Genomic DNA, 11763 nt, shown 5'->3' with positions numbered 1-11763 from the left:
CAGGTGCCAGAGCCTGAGACTCATCAATGTCCTATTCATCTCCATTGCCCAAAAGATGATTTGAGAGCAGCTGTAGCCAACTTTCCTAACAGCACCACCTAGCTGCTCTTTTAATGACCCCCTGCTCTGTGCCTGATACTTTTCTGCATTCTTGGAATACAGTGAACAAAGCAAGCAACAATTCCTGCCCTCAGAGGGTTCACATTGGGGTGGGTGGGTGTGCCCCAAACTACCCCTTCTTCTTTATAAGACATTCACAAAGACCAAAACTCCTCCAAACTTACTGAAGGTCACCTCTTAGTGTGACAAGCATCCATGTCCTGCATGGAGTAGGCCTGCCCTCTGCTGACTCATGAAAGAGCCAGAGCAACAGGAAGGGGCACAAGATGGGTGCAGATGGCTGGCCCACCACCAGGTCAGTGGCAAGGCACACCAGTTAGACCCCTTAACTCAGTGTTCAGGGCCCACACCTGCCCATCAGCCTGTGGGTACTAGAGAGCCTTGGGGCCTTCTTTGAGTTCTTTTAAAAAGTGCTTTCTTCAGATATACAATCTCCGAAGTTGACCCTGCCAGCAACTCTGAGCTAGGAGAGATTTTACTTCTATTATTTCCCTTGATGATCACTTTGATATGCAGCAACCCCCCACCATGAGGCCTTAGTGTTGCTTCCCCTGTGAAAACTGGGGAAGAGTACACTCAGGTCCTTCTCCTAAACCCTGCCCCCATAACACAGGACAGTTATGCTAGGAGCTTCCAGCAAGAACTGGGAAAGAACTGGAAGACAATAAAGGGAGGTTAAGGAGCCCGGAGCCCTGATGGACCGCTACAGAAACATGGCTTTCTTCCTGCTAACTTCTTTTTTTTTTAACAGTTACTACAAAATATTAGCCATATCCCCAGTGTTGTACATTATATCCTTGTAGCCTGTCTTACACCAAACAGCTTATATCTCTTAATTCCCCATCCCTTGGACTTTCCTGGTGGCTCAGACAGTAAAGCGTCTGTCTAGAATGTGGGAGACCTTGGTTCGATCCCTGGGTCGGGAAGATCCTCTGGAGAAGGAAATGGCAATCCACTCCAGTACTATTGCCTGGAATATCCCACGGACAGAGGAGCCTGGTAGACTAGAGTCCATGGGGTCGCAAAGAGTTGGACACGACTGAGTGACTTCACTTCACTTTCTACATGTAAGTGATATCATATAGTTTTTGTCTTTATCTGTCTGACATTTCACTTAGCATAATGCCCTTCAAATCCATCCATGTTGCTGCAAATGTCAATATTTCGTTCTTTTTTACGGCTGAGTAATATTCCATTGTATACGTGTTCCACATTTTCTTTATCCATTCATCTCTTGATGGACACTTAGGTTGACTTCCATATCTTTCCTGCCAACTTCTTGGCCATTGCCATGGCCCTGCCTCCTGGGCAATGGCTGAGCTACCACACCTATCAGACTCTCCTCAAGTCCAGATTCAAGATAAGAAAGCCAGCCCCTCTCTCATTCTGCCTAATCAAGCCCAACTTCACATATATGGCTCACGGGTGGGGACCCTGTGAGAGTAACTTCCTTACAGAAGCCCCAGCCTCTAGCAATAGGTGATGGCCTCCCTGCTGGACCACAACAGGGAGATAGCAGCTTAGCACAACACAACAACCCCACACCGATCAGGAGGAACCCACGCAGCAGCCGCAGGAGCCAGGGCTGTGGAGGTGCAGCGAGGGGATTGTCTCCCTGCAGTGGAGGAAGGGCAGCAGAGAAGGTGAGCAAGATTAATCACATGGTTCAAAGTCGGCCACAGACTGGAATAGAAGACTGGCCTAAAACTGCTCCACTGAGTCCCCCACCTACATTGCCCAGAGAGTTCTGCTCTCCCTAAGCCCCCCAAAGGGTGCTTTAGTAGCTGTTTCCCTATGAAGCCAAATGTGTATGCAGTATTTCCTGATAAAATGCAAAGGCTGTCTGAGGCACTCCAGCCCCTCATTTGGCTCTGAGGTGTAATTAATACATAAATTAAGCTCCTACAGACTCACAAATGCCCAGAAAAAAAAAGAAAAATATAATTAGCTTGCCCGTATGACTCAATCTCTCAGCTCTGAGCTAACGCCACATAACAGATCCTGAGGGCTTCGATCCAGCGCTGTTCCTGCCCTGCTCTGGGGAGGTGGGGTTTTTATGGCAACTGTAGGGAGCCAGGGGCTCTGGGCATGGGCATCCCAGCCAGCAGAGGGCTATGGGTGCAGGCGCTGCAGGCTGGGAGCCAGGGCAACCAGGTAGCATCCAGGGACCTGCAGAGGTGGCCCCAGGATATGGCAAGGGGTGGAGAGGGCAGCCCCAGGGAACCAGTCTACGCATTTATCCAACTGTGTCCTTCTCTGGGCAGAACTTGCAGCAGGGGCAAGGGAAACAGAGAACTGTACTGAATCTAAGATTCATCTGTCTCTTCCACCCTGTCATCTCTGTCCCATACCATCTACAAGAAGAGAAAGGCTGGAAAGGGAAACAGAAGTGGGAGAAGAGAAAGCAGCCATGACCGTAGTAGAGCTGATAACCACACACGTGATTGTGTGGTATTGAGGGCTTTCCCATAGAGGGTGCCAGTGGACAGTCAGCACTCTGGGAAAAGGACAAATAGGTTTTTTCCTTCCACATATTATGTATATTACAAAATCAATATGTGTTTGTTTAAAAAACATTTCAATAAGAGGATGAAGTAAAAAGTACCCCTAAACATTTCTCCCCCGTCTCTCAATCCCCGGGGGATTATATCATTAATAATTTATCCTGTTATTGTGTATTGTTTCTCAGTGCATTAATATTTGGAGCAATAATTACTAAAAGGGAGACGTTGCCGTGCATGTGGTTTGGCAACTTACAGGTTAGTCACCATTGTGCTTGTCCTCCGTCGTGAGTTGTGTCTGACTCTTTGCGGCCCCGTGGACTGCAGACTGCCAGGCTTCTCTGCCCATGGAATTTTCTGGACACAAATACTGGAGTGGGTGGCCATTTCCTCCTCTAGGGGATCTTCCCAACCCAAGGATCGAATCCTCATCTCTTGCATCGCCTGCATTGGCAGGTGAAGTCTTTGCCACTAGTGCCGTCTGGAAAGCCCTAATTCACAATCACCTGCACCATACTGTGTACAAACAGCTCCATCTTACTGTTTTCAGTGAATGCACAGCTGCCAGCATATGAAACAATTTATATACTTTTTATTTATGTTTACCACTTCATTTATGTAGTCTTCTATTAATGGGTTTTTGGCTTATTTCTAAAAGTAAACTTTTTGACTTATAGAAATAATGCTGTGGAGATATTTGGGGATGGTATTATTTTTCTTAAATATTTTTTTTCATAAATGCATTTTTTGTTTGAGGCAAAGAAAAGTCTAGCTGAAAGGATTACAGTTCCAAGCAATCAAGGCCCAGCTATTAGAGGCACTATTCTGATTTTGTAAATTCAATTTCAGTTCAGTTCAGTCACTCAGTCATGTCCAACTCTTTGTGACCCCATGGACCACAGCACACCAGGCCTCCCTGTCCATTACCAACTCCCGGAGTTCACTCAAACTCATGTCCATTGAGTCGGTGATGCCATCCAACCATCTTATCCTCTGTCATCCCCTTCTCCTCCTGCCTTCAATCTTTCCCAGCATCAGGGTCTTTTCAAATGAGTCATCTCTTCACATCAGGTGGCCAAAAACGGAAGTTTCAGCTTCAACATCAACATTAGTCCTTCCAATGAATACTCAGGACTAACCTCCTTTAGGATTGACTGGTTGGATATCTTTGCAGTTCAAGGGACTCTCAAGAATCTTCTCCAACACCACAGTTCAAAAGCATCAATTCTTCAGCACTCAGCTTTCTTTACAGTCCAACTCTCACATCCATACATGATTACTGGAAAAACCATAGCCTTGACGAGACGGACCTTTGTTGGCAAAGTAATGTCTGCTTTTTAATGTCCTGTCTAGGTTGGTCATAACTTTCCTTCCAAGGAGTAAAAGTCTTTTAATTTCATGGCTGCAATCACCATCTGCAGTAATTTTGGAGCCCCCCAAAAATAAAGTCTGACACTATTTCCACTGTTTCTCCATCTATTTGCCATGAAGTGATAGGACCGAATGCTATGATCTTAGTTTTCTGAATGTTGAGCTTTAAGCCAACTTTTTCACTCTCCACTTTCACTTTCATCAAGAGGCTCTTTAGTTCTTTTTTGCCTTCTGCCATAAGGGTGGTGTCATCTGCATATCTGAGGTTATTGATATTTCTCCTGGCAATCTTGATTCCAACTTGTGCTTCATCCACCCCAGAATTTCTCATGATGTACTCTGCATAGAAGTTAAATAAGCAGGGTGACAATATACAGCCTTGACGTACTCCTTTTCCTATTTGGAACCAGTCTATTGTTCCTGTCCAGTTCTAACTGTAGCTTCTTGACCTGCATACAGATTTCCCAAAAGGCAGGTCAGGTGGTCTGGTATTCCCATCTCTTTCAGAATTTTCCACAGTTTATTGTGATCCACACAGTCAAAGGCTTTGGCATAGTTAATAAAGCAGAAATAGATGTTTTTCTGGAACTCTCTTGCTTTTTCGATGATCCAGCAGATGTTGGCAATTTGATCTCTGGTTCCTCTGCCTTTTCTAAAACCAGCTTGAACATCTGGAAATTCACAGTTCATGAATTGCTGAAGCCTGGCTTGGAGAATTTTGAGCATTACTTTACTAGCATGTGAGATGAGTGCAATTGTGCGGTAGTTTGAGCATTTTTTGGCATTGGCTTTCTTTGGGATTGGAATGAAAACTGACCTTTTCCAGTCCTGTGGCCACTGTTGAGTTTTCCAAATTTGCTAGCATATTGAGTGCAACACTTTCACAGCACACACAACCCAAATACTCTTTTCTAAATTAGTATTTGGGTTGCGTGTTCCCCAACTGGACAAGAAGGGCAAAAGAAAACTATAGAGACTTCCAGTCTACTGATTCTGCTTTTTGGACCCAACACCAAGCTGGCTGAACCCTCGCTGGTTTGTTTGGAAGTCACTGACCCACCACTGAGGGACACGGGCCCAATTACCCTACACACAAGAAGAGTGAGGTGGGAGACAGCAGGTCACTTGGGCAAGGGCAGGTGCCCACAGCTTCAAAACCCCTTCAAAACTCCTCATGAAAGGGATAATCCCTGTGGGAGGCACAGCTTACCAAGGCCCAGGCCCTCCAGTCCCCGTTGTAGCTGAGCATGGTGGTCATATCCTCCTTGCTCAGTTCCAAGTCAAAGATCTGGAAGTTCTCAGCAATGCATTCAAGTGTCACCAACTTGGGGATCACGGTCAAGTTCCTCTGCATGGGGAATCAGATCAGCACCCGGCAGTGGCTTTGATCCTGGGATCCTCCAGTATGGAAGGGTCTTCAGGCTTGGCCCAAGGGCCTGTCGGGAGAGCCGAGGGGACTGTAGGCAGTCACCACAATGCCTTTGGAGTTGCAATACTGGAGTAACTTCTCCTGAGTGAGGTATGGGTGCCACTTGATCTGGTTAACCACCAGCTTGTATTTTAAGCCAAGTTTGTTTAAGATCTTCTCCACTTGGAGATGGTTAAAGTTGGAGACTCCAATAGCTTTCACCAGCCCTTTGTCCACCAGCTCTTCCATGGCTGTCCAGGTATCCACAGAATCTTTCTCACTGGGAATCACGTTGCAGTCCTCATCAAATGGGAGGAGTCTCTCCCAGGCTTGAAGCCCGTGGGCCAGTGGATGAGGTAGAGGTCCAGGTAGTCCAGCTTCAGCTTCTGGCAGGCACCGTTCAGCAGGTCCTTGTTGTGAAATATACACCACAGCTTGCTGATGATGAAAAAGTCCTCACACTTCATGACCTTCTCCTGGAGCTTCACCTGGAGAGCCAACCTCACCTTGTTATTGTTCTGGTACATGTGGGCACAGTCAATGTGATGGTACCCAAGATCAACCGCCACCTTCACAGCCTCCATCACTTTGCCTGGAAGGGACTTCCAGGTGCCCAGCCCCAAGATGGGCATCTTTGTGCCAGTGTAGAGCACGATGTGGTTGGCCACGACTGCTGAGATCCACTGACTGGGATCAGAGGACCATTGTACATATTTTTTAATAATTTTATTTATTTTGCTGTTGTTTAGGTGCTCAGTCATATCTGATTCTTTGCAACCCCATGGACTACAGCACACCACGCTTCCATGTCCTTCACCATCTCCTGGAGCTTGCTCAAACGCATGTCCATTGAATCGGTGATGCCATCCAATCATCTTGTCCTCTGTCATCTCTTCTCCTACTGCCTTCAATCTTTCCTAGCATCAGGGTCTTTTCTAATGAGTCAGTTATTTGAATCAGATGTCCAGAGTGCTGGCGCTTCAGCTTCAAGATCAGTCCTTCCAGTAAATATTCAGGGTTGATTTCCTTTAGGCTTGACTAGTTTGATCTCCTTGCTCATTTTATCTGCTCTAGATCTTGGAAGCTGTGCAGGCTTTTCGCTAGTTGCAGTGCACAGGCTTCTCACTGTGGTGGCTTCTCTTGTTGCAGAGCACAGGCTCTAGAATGCAGGCCCAATAGTTGTGGAGCAGGGGCTTTGTTGCTCTGTAGCATGTGGGATCTTCCTGTGACAGGGGTCAAACCCATGTTCCAGCACTGGCAGGTGGATTCTTTACTACTGAGCCACCAGGGAAGCCCCTTTCTTACATATTTTTAAAGACTTTAATTTTTAGAGCAGTTTTAGGTTCCCAGTAAAATTCAGGTACAGAGGTTTCTCGTGTGCCCCTGCCCCACATGTACACAGCTTCCCCCATTAGCAACATCCTCCACCAGAGTTGTGTGCTTCTTACCAATGATGAACCTACACTGACACATCATTATCACCCAAAGTCCATGGTTTACATGAAGATGCAGTCTTGGTATTGTACATCTTATGAGTTTGGACAAACAGATAATGCCTATTATCCACCATCAGAGTAAAGACAGAATATTTTCACTGTCCTAGAATTTCTCTGTGCTCAGCCTCTGTTTTTCTTATGCTTAAAGATAGAAATAAAACAAGAGCTAGGAAGATCAAGTGACTTGCCTGGGGGTTACACAATTGGAAAGTGACAAATCCTACCTTGAATTCATCTCTTCTGACTCCATATCCAGTTTTGTTTTGTTTTTCATCGAGCCATGTGGATAGGGGAGCAGGAGACAGGACAGGCAGGAAAAAGAGAGAGGGCTGTTGGGGAGGGGGACAGGGGTGGAAATTTCCAGAAAAGAGGCAAGGAAAATCAAGAGGGGCTGAGAATGAAGTAATAAGAGGGGCCGCAAATAATTATCCTAAAAAATGGTTGAAAATATTTTAAAAGTGACATTTGTTAAAGCAGTTCCTTGCAATCTTTTATATAATTATGAAACATTGGAGCCATCTTAGTGTTGTTATCCAGGGAGATTTAGTCCATGATTGAAGACCCACTGGAGGGAGCCCTGTACAAGATCACAATGGTCATCACAAAAATGACAGAGCAGCCTGGTGACGGGCTGGGGTGAGGTCTGCTCTGGGGCTTCCCAGGTGGCACTAGTGGTAAAGAACCTGCTTGCCAATGCAGGAGACGATGATAGACACAGACTCAATCCCAGAGTTGGGAAGATCCCCTGAGGAGGGCAGAGCAACCCACTCCAGTATTCCTGCCTGGAGAATCCCATGGACAAAGGAGCCTGGCAGGCTACAGTCCATGGGGTTGCGAAGAGTCAGACACAACCGAAGTGACTTAGTACACACACACATGGTCGGCTTGAGGCTGGGGGGTAAACAGAATACAAAATGGTATGTAATGAATTAAAACTCTCTAAAGACGTGCATGTGAGCAAGAGCAGATAAGATGGGGAAAATGAAAGAAGTTGTTTTTAGAGTGATGATCTTAGATAGGTATGGTCCTTGCTCCACCAGTTTCCTTTCCTGCTGTGATAAGGCATCTTTGCATACCCTCAGCCCTGTGAGGTCTGGTCCAGGAACTGTAACCGTCTCCCCAAGCCCAGGATCATCTCTCTGCAGTGTTTTCAGAGCCCAGACCAAGGATGGGGATGAGGGGCAAGGGAAGTCCCATCTCTGAGGTCATCCTTGTCATGGGGGAAGTGAACATCTGACCTAGCTGGGCTGTCAGAGAACAGATCTGGATAGCTAGGAGATGCCCTCCATGAATGAACCACCTCCCTCCCAACTCCCAGATGATGACAGCTCCCTTCGCTGAGAGAGGAACAAGGAAATCCAGTGACTGGAGGATAAATCCTGAAATGATGGGGGCAGGCTAACCCCAGGCCAATTGTCCTGGACAGGAATGGTGATAGGAGAACAGGGCAAGATTCTTCTAGAAGTATCCTGATATTTGCATGTCCTTATAGCACTTGTACTAATGTTCACTTAATGTTTATATCAACTCCCTTTTAAAAATGTTTTGGTTAACCACAATGAGGTACCATCTCACACCAGTCAGAATGGCTGCTATCAAAAAGTCTACAAACAATAAATGCTGGAGATGGTGTGAAGAAAAGGGGACCCTCTTACATTTTTGGTGGGAATACAAACTAGTACAGCCACTATGGAGAACAGTGTGGAGATTCCTTAAAAAAACGGAAATAGAACTGCCATATGACCCAGCAATCCTACTGCTGGGCATACACACCGAGGAAACCAGTATTGAAAGAGACACATGTACCCCAATGTTCATCGCAGCACTGTTTATAATAGCCAGAACATGGAAGCAACCTAGATGTCCACTGGCAGACGAATGCGTAAGAAAGCTGTGGTACATACACACAATGGAATATTACTAAGTCGTTAAAAAGAATGCATTTGAATCAGTTCTAATGAGGTGGATGAAACTGGAGCCTATTATACACAGTGAAGTAAGTCAGAAAGAAAAACACCAATACAGTATACTAATGCATATATGTAGAATTTAGAAAGATGGTAACAATGACCTTATATGTGAGACAGCAAAAGAGACACAGATGTATAGAACAGTCTTTTGGACTCTGTGGGAGAAGGCGAGGGTGGGATGATTTGAGAGAATAGCATTGACACATGTATATTATCATATGTGAAACAGATCACCAGTGCAGGTTCAGTGCATGAGACAGGGTGCTCAGGGCTGGTGCACTGGGATGACCCTGAGGGATGGGATGGGGAGGGAGGTGGGAGGGGCCTTCAGGATGGGGAACACATGTACAACCATGGCTGATTGATGTCAGAGTATGGCAAAAACAACTACAATATTGTAAAGTAATTGGCTTCCAATTAAAATAAATTAATTAATTGAAAAATAAGTAAAAATGTTTTGGTTGTACTGGGTATTCATTGCTAGGCACAGGCTTTCTCTAGTTGCGATAAGTGAGGGCTCCTCTCTTGCTGCAGTGCACAGGCTTCTCATTGCAGTGGCTTCTCTTCTTGCAGAGCACAGGCTCTAGGCCCATGGGCTTTTGTAGCTGTGGCACATGGGGTCTAGAGCATGGGCTCAGTAGCTGAAGCACGTAGGCTTAGTTGCCCCACAACATGAGAAATCTTCCCAGACCAGAGAAGATTCTTAACCACTGGATGACCAGGGAAGTCCTCAACTCCCTTTTAATTAAGTACTTTCACCTGTTCAAAAATACCTACCCTAAATTGAAAACCATAAAACTATTACTAATAAATGAAAAAAAAAAAAACATTCTCCCATAATCTTCTCACTTACCTCCAATCGCTTGGGCACCATGCTTTGGGAATGCTCATGAACTGAGAAGTACAGGGAGGAGCTTTGGAATTCAGCAGACTGGGGTTCACCATCAAGGAGCTGATGTTGACTTCTCCAGCCTCAGTTTCCTCACCAGTAACAGAACACCTTCTTCTAAAGAGTCAGTGAAGCCACAAGAAAGTTCATGGCTCAAAATGGTAGCCATACTGGACCTTCTCAGCAAGAAGTCAAAATAAGACAAAGTTCCTTTCTATTCCTGAACCCAGAGCTCTTTGAATACAGTGAAAAGAAGACAAGATGAGTTGGTGGGGGTGATGGCTCGTCTTCCCAGTCCAGGTCTAATGGGCCATCAGCATTTCTCTTGGACACTGATAAAGGTGGAAAACTCAAATCTCAATACAAGGCATGACATCTCAGCCACTGCCAACCTCCCCACAGGGGACAAACTTTATGTGCTTCAGTAGCCATCCACCTGTCACTTCCCCTCAAGCCTTCTTCAAGCCCACTTGAAGCTTCTTAGCTTCATGATCTAATCCTCTGGTTATCTGATATAATTTCTGTTTTCTCTGATATAATTTCCAAAACATGCCCAGTTTTTCTGCTGTCTGCTCACTTTCCATCCTAGGCAAGGACCCTTTGGGAGGCTTCTACCTGGCTGTCCTCTGCTGCCCCCAGATCAGTCCATATCTACCGCCCTCCTCCAGAGTGGTGAAGACTCTGCCTCACTCACCCAGTGCTATGGAGGGTCTCCTCACCTCCACCCTTGACACGTGGAAATGGTTCCTATCAAGGTCCCAGGACTTGTAAGTAAACCCAACGCATGCACACATCTAGACTCTCAAGTCTCTGGACAGTGCACCACCTTTCACATCTCAAGGCACATAGAGATCAAAGGGCAAGCTGTTTTCACCTGGAGGTGATTTGCCCCTCCTCCAAGGTTAGAGGAAGCCAACATTTCTGCCACCAGAGCCTCCCAGCACCTGGGGCTCAGGTGGGAAGCTCTACTCTGCAGCATCCCAGATGCTCACCTGCACCTCCCTTGAAAGTGCTTCTCTCCCATAGAGTGGGGCCCTGCACTCCTTACCTTTCTCCAGGAGGCAGAGCCAGGCTTACATGATTAGGGACAGTCCTCAACATACTACTTACTTTTTTGTATATGGACTAGAGAGCCTGGTAGGCTGCAGTCCATGGGGTCGCTAAGAGTCGGACACGACTGAGCGACTTCACTTTCACTTTTCACTTTCATGCATTGGAGAAGGAAATGGCAACCCACTCCAGTGTTCTTGCCTGGAGAATCCCAGGGATGGAGGAGCCTGGTGGGCTGCCGCCTATGGGGTCTTACAGAGTCGGACATGACTGAAGTGACTTAGCAGTAGCAGACATTATAAAACACATGCAAAAATTATGTTAAAGCGGAAGATGTGCTCAATCATGTCCAGCTCTTTGCATCCCTGGGAACTGTAACTTAACAGGTTCCTCTGTCCATGGAATTTTCAGGCAAGAATACTGGAGTGGGTGGCCATTCCCTTCTCCAGGGGATCTTCTTAATCCAGAGATTGAACCGAGGTCTCCCTCGGTTCAAAGAATCTGCAGGCAGATTCTTTACCATCTGATCCACCAGTGAAGCCCTGGTAAAGCATAAAAAGGCTTTATTTTCTCCATCCTTGTCTTCAGTCAGACTCTGTCCCTCCAGGACATCTCAAGCAGATGTCCAGTCCTATTAAAAGCTTTAGTCTCATATCCACTTAGTGACTATTTCCTCTGCCCTTGGCCAGCCCAGGCCAGGCCCCTGGGTTCTGCAGAAAAATGAGCACAGGGGCTCTGCACTTCATGCCCCTGCCTCTCTCCAGTAAGGCCTTTTCTCCCTCAGAGGTTGGCCTCCAGAGGAGGGTGAGGGAGAGGTGTGACCATCACTTGCTGACCGGGTGCTATGCTACCCTCTCTCAGGCCATCTGTGTAACCAGGCATCTACCACATCTCAGGCACTCTGCTCTGTGCTGGGGACACCACTGGGCAGTAGGAAGAGGAGGTGACCCAGAGAGAT

General features: G+C 46.4%; 1 pseudogene; it reads right to left on the bottom strand.

Moving 5' to 3' along the window:
- Window positions 1-5067: 5067 nt before the first annotated feature.
- LOC120854124 lies at window positions 5068-9740 on the bottom strand (annotated as a pseudogene).
- Window positions 9741-11763: the final 2023 nt, after the last annotated feature.

Source organism: Oryx dammah, unplaced genomic scaffold (genome assembly GCF_014754425.2).
Source record: "Oryx dammah isolate SB20612 unplaced genomic scaffold, SCBI_Odam_1.1 HiC_scaffold_27, whole genome shotgun sequence".
NCBI classification, from domain to species: domain Eukaryota; kingdom Metazoa; phylum Chordata; class Mammalia; order Artiodactyla; family Bovidae; genus Oryx; species Oryx dammah.
Note: the sequence above shows the minus strand (reverse complement) of the source record. Positions and strands in the feature narration are given on the sequence as shown.